The following is a 14,007-nucleotide window of genomic DNA, read 5'->3' on the forward strand; positions in this document are numbered from 1 at the left end:
GTAATCACAGGATGACAAGCATGCGGTGATGAGTGTTATGCAAGGTGCCAACTACAGTAACAAGACCTAAAAAGGCAGCGAAGTTTCCTCTGTAAGGTGCCAAATCACATGATGCCTCAGAAGCAGCAGATGTGTATTTCTCATTCCCCTGCAGTGTGACCTCAAAGAGACAAAAAAACACACAAAAAAACAGGGACTTTTATTTGATTTTGATGCCAAATGCACACAAACCGGATTTACCTCATGACTCACCTCAGCTGCCACCTACAGTACATTTGTTGTTGAGCTCTCAAACAGAAGCTAATACTGCTGGCTTTATCTGCTCTCACACAGCTTGAGACACCTTACCTCACGGCTGACCTCATCCTGTCATATGATTTAATGAGCAGAGCTGTGTCACAAACCACGGTGTCAGGGGTATGACAAGATAGGTCCACACAATGCACTAAAGATTAATGAGGTCATCTCCTCTCTCAGTGGGTGTGTGACAGAGAGGAAGAAAGAAATATGATGACTTTGGAAGTCATGTAATAAATGACATAAATAGAATCGAAATAAAAGCTTCTCTATTCATAGGCAATTATGAAGTTGTGTGGCTTTTAAAGCTCTGGTCTACATATCTGCTTTGAATTTCATAGCTCAGCCCGGTCAATAATAATGGGCTGACATTTTTTGTATTCAGTCCCCTGGGATTTGTGTATTCTGCCCTTTGATTCTGCTTACGTGTGTGTGTGTGTGTTTACTGAGTTGTCTATGAGGTAGATGGCTTTGGGTTTATGATGATAATACTCTCTGAGGGTGTCCAAATCAATCAAATTCAAATGCTTGTCTCCCATCTCCACAGGCTATTTCAAAGGTTGGTATTGATTATTCCACTCATTCCTGCCTTTCGGGGGCCCAGACAAAAGAGACTGCTTGAGAAATGGAGAGATGATAATGCAATTACAGGGGGTAAAGCCTTTGTAGACTGGGCAGTTATGCTGGAGGAGAGCGGAAGTTGAATGTCAGAGACAAACAGATGTATTATCATAACCTCGGTGAGTAGTCAGGGGCCTAATGTCATAACACCCAAGAGCTTCTGAGTAAGGGACTGTACACAAATTATTAGGCGGCGGCGGGGGGGGGGGGGGGGGGGGGGGGGGGGGGGGGGGTCAGAAAAGGGGGAGGGTATTGCACTTTTTATTTTTGTTGAAGGGAGGGTCCTCTAACTTTTGAAGGAGAGCAAGGGAGGGTCTTTTATTTTTTTCTCACCCCATATTTCTGTCTTGTGTCATATTTTATATTTGTAAGATCTACTAGGTCTATATTAAAAAGAGATCAAATAGTTTAGAGCTGCGACGATTAGTCTATTAATCGATAAGTTGAAATTAATCGGCAACTATTTTGATAATCAGTCAATTGTTTCAGTCATTTCTCAAACAAAACATCTCTGGTTCCAGCTTCTTAAATTTGAGCCTTTGCTGTTTTTCTTTGACATGTGAAACAGTCAACTGAAAAACAAAACGAGCTTATTAAGGGCATCAGCATGGGCTCTAGGCAATGGTGAATTTCATTTTTTAAACCATCACGTTTCAAAGACCAAACGATTAATTGATAAAAAAAATCTGCAGTTGAATCGACAATGAAATCTTTTTTTACCTGCAGCCCTAAAATAGTTTCATGTATGCCATGGAGGTACGATTTTCCATGAGCAGAGGATATGAAATATGGGGTGAAAATATTGCACAAGCCCTTCAGCACAGAGCTGCCGTCCGGTTCACTAATTTGGTGGCTTTAATAACCATGTGGTGTGTATGTGTATGAGTGGCTGTATTCCCATTTTGTTATGTTTGCCATACATATATTATCTTGAGATATTGGGGGGAGGGTATTTCAGTTTTCACAAAAGCCTTGCTTTTTTATAAAATATAAAATTCAGCAAGGTTCCTCATGCCAATAATTTTCACACAGTACCTAAATTGTATGCATTGTACGTAAGCCCTTTCTCTAAGACAATATCACATCATAAACTGGCCTCTCTGGTTTGTTTGCAATACATTTCCTCAAGATAGGGGCTGAAAATTTATCAAAATCATATTCAATCTATCACTCAACCCAAAAAGCTACAAACAATGTTGGAAATTACACTGAATCATTGGACATTTATGGACTGTAACTGAACAAAGAAAATGACAAGTTTGTACTCTATAAATAGTGTGCTTCTGTCTTCAAGAAGGTAACAATCATCCTGCTACCATCATCCGGAGCTGGGTGAGGTAAATGTCTGCCCTCCTTCCTGTCACCACCACAGACCGGGATCACAAACCTCCACTGGATGGCGCTAAAACACCGGCCCAGACCCTCCCGGCTCCACACACACACACACACACACTCACACATACACACACAAACACACACACACACACACACACTGATGGATCCGGCTTCTCTCACATCCCTCGGACACCTGAAATCCATTTCTCTAACTGCACGAAGACGTTGCCAAAAACCCAACTGCGACCAGTATGTGGAGGGAGGATTGTAAAAAATCCCATTATGCTTGAATCCAGAAACTATGAGTGACGGTCCAGCTGCTGAGGCGCTCTGGCGGATGGGAAGTTGTGAGTCAGAGCCGGAGGACCAGCAACTTTTATAGACTTTGAAGTCTACCGCCTGCAAGTATCCAGCAGCCCCAATTTAGACTTCTTTGACTCAGGGATTGTGCGTCTGGAGAGCTTTGACATTAGACCAGCGTTTTTAGGTTATGTGCTGTCGAGGGCGACTTGAAGCGGCAAGGAGATGGCATTTCTCTAAAGAAAAGATCTCTGGTTTTTGTGGTTGACAATGGAGAATAAATGAAAGGGACGTTTCCCGGGATTAATTGACAGCACAACGACAGGTAGGTTGAGATGCTCATACATATTTTTATTGTCATATATTAAGCTCATTAAACTGTATAATTTGTGGCTTTTACGGACGTTAAAATGAACAGAAATCATTGTATGGAAACTCTTTATATTGTGAATTTATAGAAATAAAAACCCTAATAGCTCACCTGTGACTGCGAAACAGCCAAGCAGTCAAACCTATGAATAAACTACGCCTATCGATGAGACTATTGATCGTTTCCTTTAATAGTTATTAACTTGTGAGACAGCAGAAGGCTGCTGGAAACTAATGACTTAAGGCGGCGTACAGGTGTAGGTGCAGGCTGGCAAATGATCAGCTTCATACTGTCGAGATATACAGAGAATATCATATCTGTGCGGCATCATGAAATCATCACTGACTGCTTAAATTAGACACAATCCAAGTTTCCCCTTTGAGAGATCTGTCTGATCATTTTGGGTGCACAAAGGCATTAAAGCAACTCCCTTCTGTGTGTAAATCCATGCAGAAACTTCCTTTTTTATACACTTCGTAAATAATAATAATAATAACAATAATAATAATGAAATATTTATATATATACACATACATACATCTATATAAAAGGCAAATGAGTGAGGTGTGTGGTCTCATCTGTGGAGAAGTTTTTATGTGATCATGAGATCAAAGAAGAATCTAAACTGATTCATCACTGATAATCTTGTGAAAAACTGGCATGTAGGCTAATCTCTCTTTTCTCTGTCAGTCTGTTACCATCTATCTATGTATCTTTGTATCTATCTATCTATCTATCCATCTATCTTCAGCTGTTTTTGGTACCCCCCAGAGAGAACACATTATATTTTCTCAGCGTTTCCATCTGACACGGCCCATCAAGAAGCCTGCACCTCAGTGAAGGTAACCCCAAACATAAACACGGCTCCCCACAGTAAAGCTCTCTACAGCCAAGTCAAATCGCTGCTCTGAAATGGGACTTGGAGCTGCATTCACAGCGTGGGCCGTGTCCTCCATACAGTGTGATTCCCCTCAACTCAGATTGCGAAAAAGCTCCAGCTATAAGCGGCTTGTTTGTGACTTAAGAAAAGTACAATGCTGTTATCTTGCTGGATTATGTTGAGGAGACATGGATGGAGTCCCTAATGAAAACTGGCTCTTGTATTTGCTGTCAGCTGCTCTGCACACAGACTGTAGATATTTACGATTATGCTTACACACCAATGTGAATATTTCTCTTTCTCCATCCCCTCTCCCCACTCCCATTTCGTCTCTTTTCTCACTCCTTTTTTTCTAAGTCTATCTCCTTGTTCACTCTGTTCTTTTATCTGCCCTTCATCCTCTTGACAAGCGTTGTGCGGTCAGCTGTTTTTTTTCTTCTTCCCCTCAATTAGTGCTATCATCGCATTTCATCCTGCGGAATACAGGGATGGTAATAACCTTACACTCCTATTGCAGGGTGATACAATTCTGCTGTGATTAATTGAAGTCCCCTCAGAGAGTCAGAGGAGGCGTAGATCTTCCCTTTCACACTCACTGACAGGCAACCCATTATATTGTTTTATAGATCGCCGTCAGTAGCCCTTGAAGCTGCCTGCGGCCCACTGTTGTTCTGGAGGGTTTTATTGTGCAGTGTTATTGGTTGGTATTGCTGACAGGCAGAGCAAAGGCCACCCTGGAATTACTGGAGATGGGATCCCTGTGACAGTTCCACTGTATTTGACAGTAACACTGGAAACTTGGAAAAGATTTGTGCGCTCTGTAATGGTTGTTGTGAAAAAGTGGGAATTTGTAAAGGCTTGGAATAAATTCTTGTCTGTGACAAGCAGCAACTACCGTGGCTCAGGGCTGAAACCACTGTGGAAGCACCTTAAAGTTCAATACCACTGATGGTCGCTAGATGCTGGTTCTTATTGACTCCCATTCAAAAAGCGTCAGCTTGTCTCTAGAAATACTAAGTCAATCATTTTTTACAATGAGTCATTATAAATTTATCAATTGCTAAATTTGGGTCCTCTAATAAGTGTGCTTATGGTCATTTTGGAAATTATTTCTGCACGAATAAGATTTGAAGACTTATAATAGCTTTGATGTTTGCTGTGTGGGCGTTGCTTGACAGCTGTTCACCTGCTGCTCTAAACAGCTCCGGGGCTCGCACTGAGTCAGATTATTGTCACAATATTGATTTTGATACCTGCCCTGTTAGCACAATTTAGATAAAATAGCTAACGTTAGTCCGAATGCACAGTGCTTGGTGTTCCCAGGAGGCTAGCGTTCGCTTTGGTCTGAGGTAGCAGGACTTATTTCCAAAGCGTGGAAGGCAACACCGCGCACTCCTTTTGTGGAAGGTCCTGTCTCCGAACAGAAAAGATGGCGGCGACCATAAGCAGAAACTCTGAGCTTTAAACCAGCTCCGCTGCAAACCAATGGGTGACGTTACACCTCGCTACATCCATCTTTATATACAGTCTGCGGTCTGTACCTGTAAACACCCTGCCACCACAACATCGCCATACAACAGCATGGCATTCCCGAACAAGTAGTGAAACTAAAATGGTTGCTTCTGCTGTTTTGGTGGTGCCAAAAGACACCGCAGCTCTGCATAATTATCTGACTTGAAACCAGCATGCACAGGTTAGACAGATTAGCTTGCAATTTCAGTTGTGTGTGTGTTTAAAAAAAAAAAAAAAAAAAAAAAAGCCATCATCACTCAGACATTGCAACAAACAGCAGAGCCTCAAGAAGGCAGAGCGGAGCTGACTGAGGCTTGGAGAGAGTACTTGATATGCATGAGCCACCAGGTGATTTCCAGAGGAAGAGAACACCATGGATAAGAGGCTTGTCTCTAGTTTTAAGGAGCCACCCCAGGCAGTATTTGTGTTCTCCGCCAGCTTCCTGCTCACTCTGTCAGATCAATAGGGCATAATACGAGAGTCTGGCTTGTGTTTTCAGACTTGAGACAAAACAATACATGTCCTTTAGTTGTATATAGTTACATGTCTGCATTTTCCATAGTGTGCCAAACACGTCATCGTATGCAGGATACATATACATACGACAGCATAGTGGCTTGTCACAGCGAACACAGCACTGCAGCCCCACAAGTTAACCATAAAATCCTTGGTGTTGCATCATTTCAGAAACTGTATTCTCCACCAGCCCTGCAGATTTGGCTTAGCGGAACAATAAAAACTCAGCCATCTATCTACATGATTACACCCGATTTCAGCACCTCGAGATTCGCTGCTCAGTGGTGTTCATAGGCTAAAGTGTTTAGAAAGCACAGTTTGTTCCACCTCTCAAAGCGCCAGCTCGAGCTGCTGGGGTCAATCCATTGGATGTTTAAAGGGAAATTCAAAGCCCAACCATAGCAAACGAAATGCAGCATTGTGACGCTCGTGTGCAGCTCCGTCATGTACAGAGGAGGAGGAGGAGGATGTGGGTAGAGCACATCCCATGTTTTATAGATGCCATTTAAAGGAGCATGCCCAAGATGGGCTGGCTGCAATGAACTGTAACCACAGACAAAACACCAAGACAATAAACAAACAAATTGGTTTCCTGGAAGCCAGCAGTGTCCCACTCACTCGCCCGGGCTGATCCTTGCCGATGCGGCAAGCTGTTTTTCCCTCAGAGATTAGACTGTGAAGCACAACTCCATCTCTTATTTATTCATGCTGATTTGCTGTGTGCATGTTTGGTTGTGGGTGTGTATGAGTGTGAAAGAGAGAGAGAGAGAGTGTGTGTACAGCTGAACCGTGTTTGTAAAAGTGGGTGTTTTTCTGAGTGTTGAATGTGAATGAATGATGTGTGTGGGCACATGCATACATGTTCAGACTTCAGTCTCTCTTATTGCTCTTTTGACGCTGTTTGTGTGTGTTGTGATGTCATTGTATTATCTCAGTTCCCTCTGATGTCCGCTCAGTGTACATGACTGGAGTACAGACTGTGATGCCGCGGGGCCCGATCATGTAAAGTTCATACGCCTCCGTTGTACAGTGAGTACAACAAACAGCTTGCACCATACATATGAAAGGAAATGTTTGTTTCAGCTTTTTGCTTAAACTCCTGCTTTTTTTGGTGACCTGGTTCTAGAAGTGAAAGGCCCAATAATTTTTTGCACAGACAATGTTTTGGTGACTCAGTTTAAGAGCTTCTACGGCTTGGATGAGCGTGACATTCTCCCGAGTTAATCATCAGTACAAAAGAGTCATTCAAAGGTACGAGCCTGCGTATGACGTAAGATTTAATTTAAGAGTTAACTCCCAAAGTGCGTTTCAGTAAGAAACATCCACTCACTGAGTTTAAAATTCTCACACACGAGCCACTAATGGTTGGCAGGAGCTAAAGATTACACTATTGAGAAAATGAATAATACAGTCTGGAGCATACATGAATTTACTTTTGGATTCTGGGCCAATTTTGGATGTCATTATTAACTATGGGGGCGTGTTTTATTTACAACAACAGAATATTGAAATCGCTGTGGCTCATTGTACCATTCAGAGCCATCTGCCATGCTAAACTGAGAGACAAGACATGATTTCTTGGAAACAAAGGAGAAACAATCAAAACTAATGGTCAGAACAGTGTTTCTATGCCAAGTAATATTGAGGATATTATTGAAAAAAAAATGAAATAGGAATCCAGAGTGGGGAAAAATCCTTTTGGAACTAGTGGCTTCTCAACTCCACAACTCTACAGCCATGACGGACGCAATGATTCCAGCAGACATAATGACATATGACAACTGATGACAGTGATTAGTCACAAACGATGATTCCTCCTGATTTTTCGGTAGAGTTGACATTTATTTAGTTCTGTTAGAATCTCTTAAGAATCTGTTGGGATCAATCCTCAAGACTCTGACAGTTTGACTTAATATTAATAAATAATAGAGGAGCTCCCTGCTAGATCCTTTGCCTATGTGGTTGCCAACCTTTCTGGCTTGAGACCATTTAAAGTGAGGCAGTGTCTACTTGAGACCCTTCATTACAGGTTGTGAGCGGTCTAAATAAAGATGTTTGCTTCTTTCATTCGACAAGTTTTTAGAGATCAGAAGAGGTTTTTTTTCTCAATAAAAATGCAAAAATCAGCAAAAGTCTAAAAAATAAGCATTATTTATGTGGCAAAAATATGTCTTTTTAATTTCCTTGTTAATTATCTCGCTAATCCTCAAATTCATCAGTGGTTCCAGTAGCTGAGAACCACTGATGTATGCAATCTATAAAAGTGTATACAGGTATGGATTTACATATATTCTAGATTCTATGGCTGCAACTAATGATTATTTTCATTATCAATTAATCTGCTGATTATTTTCTTGATTAATCCTTTGATCTATAAACATCAGAAAACACAATTTCCTAAAGCCAAATGTAACATCTTGAAATGTCAACAGCCCAAAACCACTTAACATTTTTAATTTACTGCAATGGAAGACATTTGAGTACATTTGAGGACCTGAAACCATAAAATATTTGTCAGTTTTGCTTTATTTTTGCTTGCTAAAATTACTAAAATGATCACTAATTGATTCATCGACTAATTGTTGCACCTCTACTAGATTCCCAAATTACTTTTTGTCTAGTGGATGAGATGAGCAAGCAAACTCACATTTTCTAGCTCCCAAATCAAATGCTTGTGTCCGTCCTGAGCATACTTCTGTGTACAGTGGAGCAGTCACGTGACTGCCTGGGAATTTCTCCAGCTGATGCTTCAAGTGCTCTGGACACTGAGGACAATGAAGTTTGAGTGGAAAACAGCCTCAGCAGAGCTCAGGAATCCACTCTTCCATGGAGGTGGTTTTCAGCTTTGTTGGGCATCAGGCTTTTCTACCAACTCCTCCTTTTCTCTCTCTCTCTCTCTCTGTAGTCAGTATTTGGCCAGTTTTCACTCTCAATGTTGTGCTATTGCGCTGAATTCCCATCAACTCTTTCTCCAGCACAGCAGCAAGGAACTCAATTCTCCAAGCCCTTAACCGTCGTCCCAGTGAAAAGGTTGGGGAATTGCAGATTTTGAAAAGCCCACTTCTAAACCCTGGTTCCTATGGGAGTAAGACAGCTCTCATTTTATGTTGGCTGATTTTCTCTCTCTCTCTCTCTCTGTCTCTCTCTCACTCTCTCTCCCTCTCGTGGTGCCTGAGGGTCCTTGGCAATGTGTTTTTTTCTCTCCTGCTCTTTTCTGATGTTGTTGTCAAGCTCCACCTCATGCCTGTAATCATTAGACTGCAATTTGGGTAGAAAATTGCAATTACGGGGGTTTAAAAATGAGCCTGTTATTTTCTACGCTTGTTATTTCTTTGTTGGTAAAGCAGGAGAATGGCAACCCTGTTGTGATTATAATGATTTTGCTGGTCCCTCCTTCCGCTCTCCTGCCCTTCATCAAGCAAACAATCGGAGGTGGGTTGGATTTTTTGTGACCTAAAGCGGAGGTCGGACAGATTTCTTCGTCATGAGATATCAAAAATGGAAGAGCTGCAGACTCTTCAAAAGAAATGTACCCATTTCATTAAATGTATTGTGCAGCAGCCAGTGCCTGAGCCTTGATCTAATGTACAAGATTGAAATTAGAAAGAGAAATCTGGGTATTTGTGTTATCTGATAGAATTAGCTCAAGGGTAGCTGCAGTTCATGCTTCTTTTTCATCCGTTCAAACACGCCTCCTCTGTCAGTCAGTAATGTGCACAATGTACTCGCACTATAAATACATACAGAACATTTCACTTTTAATTATTCTTTTGCAGTTTGATTTATCAATCGCATTTCAATATGACTAACTGATGAAACACAGTCTTATACTGAATGTGAAAGATGTTCAAGCTTCCACTGTGCTCTTGTATTCCGTAAAAGTACAGTTCTACCTTGCAATAAATTTCCTATTGCTTTTATTACATCTCTCAGACATACACAGTATAGGTGCAGCAAGGTAGTATAGTATATCCACATACATATGACATATATACGTGTGTATATATATATATATATATATATATATATATGTATGTATGTATGTATATCGTGTGACGTTGCATCAAACAGTGAGTCTGCTATTTCCCAGCATGTCCCTACCTTGGTAACATTCCCCAACCAACATAAATCATTTTAATCATTTCTGAATCAAAGCCAAATTTAGAATTCCCCTTAAGAAATTTGAAGGAGGGATAAAATCACATGGATGAACACGCCTTTCATCAGGACTTAACTGTGTCACTGACAAATATTTTATCTGTGTTTTACTTAAAGTGTACTTCAAACTTTATCCATATAAAAACCAGAGTAGTTTACTGTACTTCATATTTAGTAATAACTACAAAAATTTAATTCTCATCATTTGAATCATTACATTAAAAGTGGCATTATGTTTAATGATGATACACTAGTTTTTCACATGACAAACTGCTGGTGAGTCAGGTCTGAATCAAAAATCAGTCACTGCAGATTAAATGTAGGTGTCATTTACATTAATTATGTTTTCAAACATATTAAAATAGAAGAAGAAGTAAAAAAAAAAATTAAAGCACTGTATTAAATGTTTACAGTAATATACAGGAACACCTCAGCTAATAACAATTTGCGGTTGCTGGTTGTCATAGTAACACAATGAGCTTTCTGGGTTGCAGGATTTTCCGGTGCTCAGCAGTAATGAGGCGTTTCATGACGCGAAAAATCTTATGAAGGGGTGCTGTGGTCTAAAACAGTTTGGAAACCATTGTTAGCTGTTGGTCAGTGCTCGACTGCTATCTAGCCACAATTTTCGGAGCTGGAAAATGATGTGCAGAGGATGAAACATAAAATGGTTTATCGACAAACATCGACTCATCACTCTTTTGGTCTTTGTAAACAGCAGAAAGATGCAATCTTTGCTAACTTTTATGGCCTTTCACTCCTTAAAAAACATCTTTAGCAGATTGTACTGACTGACACTGCGATGCATGTTTAACAGATAACAGCCAACAGTTTCATTTTGTAGTTTCACTGACACAAAATAAATGCTGATACAGCTCATAAAATTTAAAAACGAGAAGCTTGTAACAGCATTGATCCTGCCCTTGATTTTATGGGATACAACTGGCCACAGGGAGGTTGTAGTGAGGTCATTGTCGCATTGTCGCACTCTGGCTAAAACCCTGTATGAGTCTGTGTGAACATTTCTAAAGCTTATAGGGGCTCTTGTAGATTCTCTTATCACTTTCAGTCTCTCCTCTTGTTTACAGAGGGGCTGTTCCTGTAACTGCAGCACATTTCTGATGCTTGGATTGATGTCCTTTTTTTCAGACCAGCATCAATTTTCAGATACAAGGCGGAATTATAAGCCTTGGGATGGAAAACAATTTTGTTCTGTCTCCCTCTCTGTTCTCCTCTATCTTCCTCGAACTCTCTCTTTCCTTCAAACACACACACTCACACAATCACACACACATACACACAACAACTCCCTCAGCACAGCGTGCAGGGTGACTAATTTCTCTTGGGCTTTGGACTTCGGCGTGAGAGAGGGTGAGAGGGAGAAAATGAAAGAGAGAGGAGAAGCAGTGGTGCACTAGCAGCTCAGAGGAAGCCGCCCACATAGAAGGAGTCTGATACCACCTCTTATCTCATCTTTTTGGCTGGCTTTGTGTCTGTTCTGCCTCAGAACCAGTTTGAGCCCAGAGCACCCAGCATGGGACAGTGTCAATTTGATCACTGTTTACTCCCCAGTTTCAGGTACTGGAGACAAATCACAAGCAATGTGTGTGGTGCTCCCATCTGTGAGGAGAAATTGAAATCTAAGTGTGCTGTTTTTGCATCCAATTTGAGCCGTCTTTGCTGGATTCTGTAGAGTGGAACGGCTGCCAATCAGTAGGGCTTTGTTTACTCACTGTGTCCTGCTGACAACTGGCTGGTACAAATATCAGCTGTTGTAGTGTCACACACTATGCCTTTGTACAATTTATTAAACATGGAACTGAAATAGGCTATATGACACTCATTTTGTTATGTTAAGCAGTATATATATTGTTACAGTATACTGTTACAGTATACATAATGTATACAGTGCATCAGTAATTAAAGAAAAATAGGGAGTTTTAGACCAAACAGTCATTTAGGGAACTGATTGCTGTTAAATTAATCAATATTTTTGACAAAACCTCTCATGAAATGAAGCTAATATTACAGAAATCTGTTCAAGGGGTAAAGTAGTTCAAAGAAAGAAAAGGAGTTGGAATGGAAAGGAGTTGCAGCTACATTTTCAAAGACCAGAGTGCTTTTCTAGATCCTGATTGAGTGACTGAGATTGTTGAAAGTCTTGGCAGCAATTCAGCAGCAACATTTACTTGCTGTGTGCAGGTAAATGTGCACCTCAGGCTTTAAAAAGTTGTACTTTTGGTACCACTTTTTTGTGTTCCGACTTCAGAAATCCACATATCCTATATTCTTAGACTATTTTTTTCTGACATTTTTGTGTTGTACAAGCCAATGCAATAAATGATCTTAGCTTGTCGAAAATTGATGTGGTAACCGTAGACTGTATATAAAGTTGGACGCAGCAAAATATGACATCACCCATTGGTTTGCATAGGAGCCGGTTTGAAGCCCAGAGTTGCAGCTTATGAATAGTGTGTATTAAAACTTAGAAAATCATAGCATTCCTTCTTCTGCTTCCAAGACATCAGAGAAGAAGAAAAAAAGAATACCTAGAAAAACTAGTTTTGTTATATGTCTGTAAAAACAAAGTCAGTAACAAATGAAATGCATCAATAAATATTGATTGAATGTAGTATTCTCACCTAACTGCTGATCAGTGTTTGTGGTTAAGCTGAATATTTGGGATGAATCTGCTGATGTTCAAGACGTTGTTGATGATGTGCTGATGTTCCGACACTTTCCACAGCTAGTGCTGACAAAAATCTGTCCAAATCCCTGCCTGGTTGACCAAAACAAGCATTGCATCCACTCGATACAGTTGTGAAAGCTATAGTGTTATTGTAACGTGAGGGTTCGGTAGGTGGTAATTTGACACTCTTCATGAGAGAAAATAGCAGGATGGAGACAGGTGACTTTTTAAGCAGCACTTTACTCTAGCTCCCGGCATCAGAGACATAACAACAACACTTCCTCGTCTTTTAGGCACATGTGACTAAACCAACCAATCATAAGCTAGACTGAGGCAGATCCAACTGTAATGAGGTAAAACCGCAGAAGCAGATTCAATACTGTTTCAACCTTAGCAGGATGCTGATGCAAATATTTGAACTTGTAAATATATAAATAATACAGCATCGATATATAAATAATTAACTGTGAAAACATTGTAAATACATATTTTTTGAATTAACTTGAATGTATAAATTAACTTCACTTTTAAACCTTACATTTCCTCCCCCTTTCACAAAAGAAACGTCCCCGTTTCATATAAGGAAACAAAACAAGTTACTGCTACTGGGAAAAACAAAGCAACAGTCTCACTTCAAAACATAGTCCATAAGGTATCTGGGAGGTTTAACCTGACGCCTGCTGGGGCGCAGTGAAGAATCAGAGCGACCCTGAGTGGTAGAAGGGGGAGCAGTGAAACACTGAGTCCAAGGGACAGGGGATGGGGGAGAATGGGGCTGAGAATGGGGCTGGGGCTGGGGTTGGGGCTGGGGCTGGGAGATCCGGGGGGCCACTGAAGGGGCACTGCTGCAGCCAGGTACATTGTAGCTCTTTGGTGCTGCAGACCTTGAAGGTTTAAAGGGCAAAGCACCTGACAATGCAGTCAAGCAGGGGAGTTGAGGCTGCAATGGTGAGTCACAATCAGGTGTCTTTTGTCCATGATCCGGCACAGGAGCATTGTAAGGTCTGAGACGATTGTAATGGACGATCTGAGACTTGTCAGCCTGGTCCAGGAGATAGTGAATCCTGTATGTCACTCCAGGAGAATCCACATCAGATCCGAGGCACTCCAATATTTCAAAGGGGCCTTTCCAGTGAGGAGCGAGTTTCTGTTTTGATGTAGTGGGGTCACTTAACCACACAAGGTCTCCAGAGACATAGGGAGTGTGTTTGACACTTCTGTCATACTGTTGTTTCTGTTGGTTATGGGCACAGTCTCTGTTCCATGAAGCCACACTGAAAGCTGACCGAAGTTTCCGGGTCAACTGTGCAACATAGTCAGCAGGAGAAC

General features: G+C 41.0%; 1 protein-coding gene across 2 annotated transcripts in view; it reads left to right on the forward strand.

The window, feature by feature from the left end:
- Window positions 1-2,390: 2,390 nt before the first annotated feature.
- The window catches only part of tafa3a (TAFA chemokine like family member 3a), a 110,822-nt gene continuing 99,205 nt past the window's right edge, over window positions 2,391-14,007 (forward strand). The window contains exons 1-2 of one of the 2 annotated variants that reach the window (XM_042407076.1): window positions 2,391-2,878; window positions 6,767-6,860. The gene's annotated coding sequence lies outside the window, so the exon portion shown is untranslated. The remainder of the gene's footprint in view (window positions 2,879-6,766; window positions 6,861-14,007) is intronic. The other variant, XM_042407075.1, reaches the window with a different exon arrangement.

Source organism: Thunnus maccoyii, chromosome 3 (genome assembly GCF_910596095.1).
Source record: "Thunnus maccoyii chromosome 3, fThuMac1.1, whole genome shotgun sequence".
Lineage (NCBI taxonomy): Eukaryota > Metazoa > Chordata > Actinopteri > Scombriformes > Scombridae > Thunnus > Thunnus maccoyii.